Raw genomic sequence first — 6,550 nt, 5'->3', positions numbered from 1 at the left:
CAGGGCAATTCCATAATCACCTTGCCACCCCCCGAGCAGGGTTGGTCATGCAGCCCGCCTCCTCGCCCGGGGTGTGGATGGGCGATTCCTGGAATCACCCTACCACCCCCCGGACAGGGTTGGTCGTACAGCCCGCCTCCTCGCCCGGGGTGTGGCTGGGCGATTCACGGAATCGCCCAGCCACCCCCCGGGCGGGGTTGGCCATGCAGCTCACCTCCCCGCCCGTGCCCTCAGCCAACCCCACCTGGGGGTGCACGAATTTTTTTATTATTATTATTATTATTATTGCCCAGCCACCCCCCGGGCGGGGTTGGCCATGCAGCTCACCTCCCCGCCCGTGCCCTCAGCCAACCCCACCTGGGGGTGCACGAATTTTTTTATTATTATTATTATTATTAAAAAATAAAAATAAAAATTATAACATTTGTCTTTTATTTTTTTTATTTTAAATATTTTTTTAAACTTTTTTTTTTTTTTTTTTTTTAATCGCTTGGTTTTGATTAGTGTTTTTTTTTTTTTTTTTTTTTTTTTTTTTAATTATATTTTTCATTTTTTTCATAATTTTTATGATTTTCTTTTAGTTTTATGAGAAAAAATTTCGGCGTAAATCACATGATAATACATTTGTCGACGTGTTTCGAACCAATGAGTGTGGTTCATCGTCAGGACAAGTTGAGGAATCAAATCATGGTTGCATGTTAAATAGGGAGAGCAGATCTTCCAACGGCTAGGTTTGACTAAAAAACGGCTATATCAGACTAGACTGGACTAACAGCTATACATGATTATGAAACAGCTAGATTTGACTAGCCAATGGACTGGACAAAGGGGTGGGGACCACGACTAATATTATATTATATTATATGTAATATTATATATATATTTTATTTTTATTTTTATTTTTGAATACCATTAAAGTCTAGAATGATAAATTTATGAAATGCTACATACGAATATTATTTTAATACCTTTTTGTTGGTTTTGTTTATTATTTAAGTAATATGATGATGATGATGATGATGGTTAACGTCTGCTGAGACCGAACATTGGTCTTGTTATCACCTAAGAAACAATTTCTAAATTGTTCACATCATTTTGATTGTAAGAGTTTAGTGTTAGTCCGAGTTTAGTTTTCTTTCAAGATTGGGCTTTTGGGCTTATATTTCTTAAGATATGGAAAAAATTGGTATTGCTGGGTCAAATGACACCCCTTACAGATGACAGCTGGCAAATAAAATTGATCACCGCCAAGCAAGGAGTGCAATAGATCGTATGGATTGGATTGAGAAAATAACAGGAGTAATGGCTTCACTTCTGCGTTCTCAAATGCCAGAGCAGAAGCTGCCTTGTAGTCCAATGAGCAGTGGACATCAACGCACAGCCAGTGAGAGCAACTCATTAGGCAGCCCTTCTGATTTTGATCACACAATACCTGAAGACTATGCATTACAGATTGTAATCTTCTAGGACATCGTGACCATTCGGGCAGAGATTTGCAGGGTCTCAGGACACATGGCAAGTTGGAGAACCCCTTGAGCTCTTTAGAAAGGTTCCTAGAAATAATGTTTGTGCAGATTGTGGTTCACCTGAACCAGGCCGGGCCTCACTGAACCTTGGTGTGTTACTTTGCATCGAATGTTCAAGGGTTCACCGTAACCTTGGTGTACATATATCAAAGAGTATTCTTCTAATGCAGCCTTGGCAAGAACAAGTGTGGCAAGCACAACCATCTTATCTTCAACTTCGGCGCTATTCACAGTCTTCTTTGGAGCACTGTGTAACCAGGATTCCCTCAATATCGCAAAAGTCATTGCAGTATGTGTGAGTATGGCTGGAGTAGCCATGACCACTCTTGGAAAGACATGAGCTGCTGATGATGCCGTTCAAAGTAATTCTTTGAATGACGAACCCTCAATTGTGGGAGATATATTTCGACTTCTTTCAACAGTTTATTATGGCTTATTCACTGTAATGTTAAAAAAAACTCACGGATGCTGAAGACGAGAAGGCTGATGTGCAAAATATTTTTGGCTATATTGGGTTATTCACTTTACTCGCTCTTTGGTGGCCAATATGGCCTTTAGCTGCTATTGGCATTGAGCCGAAGTTTAGCATTCCAACCTCTGCTAAAGTGGATGAAGTGTTGATTGCAAATGGCTTCATAGGAAGCGTTCTTGCAGACTACTTCTGGGCACTATCTGTGGTGTGGACAACACCTCTAGTTGCGACATTGGGAATGTCTCTCGCTATTCCTCTTGCCATGATAGCTGACATGGTATTTGCAGGATTTGTGATTGCAAATCTTTCAGATCAATGTTCGAAGCAGCTGGGTTCCTGATATGGCAATGCAATTCAAGGATTCTCGTTCAATCACGCTTGAAGAAGCATTACAAGCCATAAAGAAAAGGGAAGCAGAGGCAATAACCATCATGAAGAGGATACATTCCCCTGAGGATCTTGAAACTGAAATTCAAGAGCTCAAGCAATCTGTTGAGCGAGAAATTGAGTTGCACGGGCCTTCACAAAAAATTTAGTTCAGTCAATTATGGAAGGTAAAAGAAGTGAAATATGCACTTATTTCAGGTTGTGGAATTCAAATATTTCAACAAATTATTGGCATCAACACTGTCATGTACTACAGTCCTACCATTGTACAATTGGCTGGATTTGCGTCCAACACAGTTACTCTGTTGCTGTCTCTAATAACTTCAGGCTTGAATGCTCTGGGCTTTATTTTGGCGATCTACCTCATTGACAGATTTGGAAGACGAAAACTTCTTATTTCCAGTTTGCTTGGAGTAATTACATCACTAGTCCTATTAACTATTGTATTCCACATAACTACAGATAGTTCTCCTTTAGTAAGCAGGAAAACAATCCAACAATTTTCAGGTTACCAATGTCCACAATACATTTCAACAAGTGCAACATGGGACTGTATGCATTGCCTAAAGACCAGCCCAGCCCTGATTGTGAATTCTGTGCATTTGAAGGTAACCAGTTGTTGCCAGGAGCCTGTTTACTGTCAAATTCAACAGTGAAGCATGTTTGTGAAAGTGATTCTCGACCATGGTTTACCCGAGGATGCCTAAGCCAGTATGGTGGATGGTTGTTCTTGGACTGGCACTGTACATTATTTTCTTTGCTCCTGGCATGGGAACACTTCCTTGGGTCATCAACTCTAAGATTTATCCTTTGAGGTACCGAGGTATATGGGGAGGTCTGGCTGCAACAGCAAATTGGGTTTCTAATTTGATAAGTGGCGCAAACATTTCTCACTATGACTGTAACCATTGGCACTTTCATGACATCCCAAACGGCTTTGAAGAGATTTTGTTTTCACACAGGTACAAGGGAGTAGGGTGCTTAAGCCATGAACAGTGGCGATCATTTAGCAATGAAAGGAAGATTGTGGATGCAAAAAAGTTTCCTGGACGGTGATTTGATTGAGTCATTTCTGGATCTCAGCAGAAATCGGAAGGAGGAAATTGCAACTGCAATGTTTGTTCCAGTAGAGGTAAAGCAACTATCTCTAAAGAGGAATGTGGTGTTTAAGAGTTAAAAAGGGCCTTTGCATTCAGTTTTGTGCAGCTACAGGGCAAATAAAGAAACAACTCAAGAATAAAGGCTCAAGTCAGTCGGATTTAGATGTTAGGCTGTGTTTTGTGATTACACAGCAGTTTCGTAGCGCGCTACGAAACTGCTGGTAGATACACATAATGCACAGCAGTTTCGTAGCGCACTACGAAACTGCTAAAGCTACACAATCCAATCTCAGTTAACCGGTTTTGAAATATAAGCGGGAATTTCGAAAAGGGAATATCTACAAGGGATCATCTGAAGCTATCAACTTTCAACAAGGTCAAGACAGGTGGAGGAAACATGATTTCGAATCCAAGCTCTAAACTTTTTGTCATAAAGTGAGCACATTTACTACAGTCCAAGATATGTCAGACAGCATGGAAGAGCTTTTACCTTTACACATAAAAGAGGTGGACAACACATCAAGGACGTGGCCATCTGTTATATTTTGGATAATCAAAGATAAAGGACATGCTACTTTGGATTCGAACATTTTGAAGCAAACCAAAGACCGATAAACAAGGGTGGTTTCCTATGTTTCAGGGAAATGGAGAAGATGTGACATTGAAGACCAGCATGGAGTCTTGAACATTCACCACAGCCAAACTAAAAAGGGACCAAATGTCAAAGAACGAGAATGATTGTAATCAAGACTATTATTAGCATAATAAGGAGTTAGACTCCTACTTGATTTAGATCTCTAGAAACTCTAGTTAAAGTTTGTTACATTAAATAGACAGTTAAAAGTTGAACAGGTCTCATTAGAAATAGATTTTGAGTTCCTCTCAGGTTTGAGGAGGAATCTTAGTCAGGTGGAAGAACTTTATATAGGAGAAAGGGAAATGTAAAAAGGGTTGGAAGTTTATGTAAAAAAGCTTTGTTGTTAAGCTTATGTAAAGACTCTGTTTCTTTTGGTAATATAGTACTGGCTTCTGCTGCTCAAGAATCATATAGACTTCAATTTATGAATTCCTCTTGTTATCTTTTCATGTTGTCTACAGTATTATGAGTATTTGATTACTTAGAAATCACTTGCAGTGTTCTAATTTCCTTCATATACTCATAGACTGTCCTTTTGTGTTTGGTGTACTCTATATTGAAATCTGAATGCCTTGATTTCATTGCAAAGCCAATTCTACTATTAATGCTAAATGACATATGACTCCATAAGCCCAATGGATGCTTGTTAATTTTGATTTCACCAGCCTCATTCCTATTTGTTTCACAAAGAGTTAGCCATCTTAATCATAATCACAAAATCTTTAATCCTTTGAGAGAGCCCTCTCAGGCTAAGGAGGCTAAGCCTTAGCTAAAAGATTGGTTTGAAACAATTACTTGAAGTCTTCCTAGTCTGCAGCCTTCCAGGGCCTGATTTTGAGATAACATTTTGGTGCGTCTGCCGGGAGCCTGAAGATTATTCATTCCCGAAAAACAAGAGACTGAACTTTTGAAGGTAGCAGGAGCTCAGAAGACTTTTCGAGGCTGCAATCTACCTTGGCGAATCCATTGTTGAAGAATTCGAAATTCATAGATTCATGGTGATTCCACTGGAGTTATGAAAGACCCAGATGCTACCATTCTTATTTCAAGGTATGCATGCATAAATTTTTCAGGAATTCATGGTTTCCCAAATCATTTTCCCAAGGATGCATATTTTCTAAGGAATGGTCCAAAATTCAATGGAGAAGATTTGAGTTTAACTTTGAAGCATCTATCTGAGTTCTGTGATTTTCTCGAGCTTCTTAGAGTTAAACATGAAGATGTTTGCATTATGTTGTTCTATGATTCATTTCAAGGGAAATGAAAACAGTGGATTGAAAGCTTTCCTCCCAAATCCATTAAGTCATTTGAAGACTTTTGGTTTATGTTTTTGGAGGAATGGATAGATAGATCAGAGTTGGTGGCAAACTCTCCTTCAGTTCGAGGTTTCAAACAATGGAATGATGATCATATTGATGAAGAAATAGATGAAAAATTTTCTTTGTCCTTGTCTTCATATTTAAAATCATTTGAATACAAGACAGAAGATAAGATGAAATTTTTGGATGAAGTTGCTAAGGACATTGAGAAAGACATTGAAGGTTTACAAGGTCAAATTCAATCATATAGTCTTCATGGTCATGATCATTCTTTTCAAAAGGTTTCTATGTCAGAACACAAGGAGAGGGTGTTGCTTCCTTTCTCTTTCATGATTGAGGAAGAATACACTGTTATTGAAGATCAGTTGGCACAACCAGAAAGTTACGAGAACCATCAAGCTGATCATGTATTCTGGGATCCTATAGCTAAATACATGGAAGAGTTTTACTCTCCAGTGTTTCAGTTTTTCTATGAAGATCAGAGGCAATTTCAGTGGCAGTGGTCATCACAATATCATAGTGGCTCTGAACTCCGATGCAGTCAAAAAACTCAAATATCAGATAAGACAAATGATTGGCTACATTGGAAATTTCACATTGATTGAGCTGAAAGAAGTTTGAATTGATAGGGTAGGTAGGTAGGAAAATGAAAATAAGCTCAAGGTTAACTGAGCATTTTTCAGTAGATGTAGATTTCTTTCTCCTATAGTGATCATCAAGCTAAAGCCCGAGATGAAGGCCCAAGAAGCTTGAAGGGGATGCTTGTCAGGAAAATCTATGTTTGTTATAAAGAGGACAAAGCACTGGACCTGCATGTTCTTAGTGTACCACAGGGGCACACTATCCCAAGTGGAGCCACCTGTTATCATCTAAGAAACAATTTCTAAATTGTTCACATCATTTTGATTGTAAGGGTTTAGTGTTAGTCTGAGTTTAGTTTTCTTTCAAGATTGGGCTTTTGGGCTTATATTTCTCAAGATATGGACAAAATTGGTATTGCTGGGTCAAATGGAACCCCTTACAGATGACAGCTGGCAAATAAAATTGATCACTGCCAAGCAGGGAGTGCAATAGATCGTATGGATTGGATTGAGAAAATAACAGGAGTA

General features: G+C 39.1%; 2 pseudogenes; both read left to right on the top strand.

Moving 5' to 3' along the window:
• The first annotated feature begins 1,302 nt into the window (after positions 1-1,302).
• On the top strand, positions 1,303-2,353 carry LOC149151814 (putative vacuolar membrane protein YML018C; annotated as a pseudogene).
• LOC149151813 (putative inositol transporter 2 pseudogene) lies at positions 2,340-3,361 on the top strand (annotated as a pseudogene).
• Positions 3,362-6,550: the final 3,189 nt, after the last annotated feature.

Source organism: Pinus tabuliformis, chromosome 9 (assembly GCF_031772625.1).
Source record: "Pinus tabuliformis cultivar Carrire ecotype Pingquan chromosome 9, CPIR1, whole genome shotgun sequence".
NCBI classification, from domain to species: Eukaryota; Viridiplantae; Streptophyta; class Pinopsida; order Pinales; family Pinaceae; genus Pinus; species Pinus tabuliformis.
Note: the sequence above shows the minus strand (reverse complement) of the source record. Positions and strands in the feature narration are given on the sequence as shown.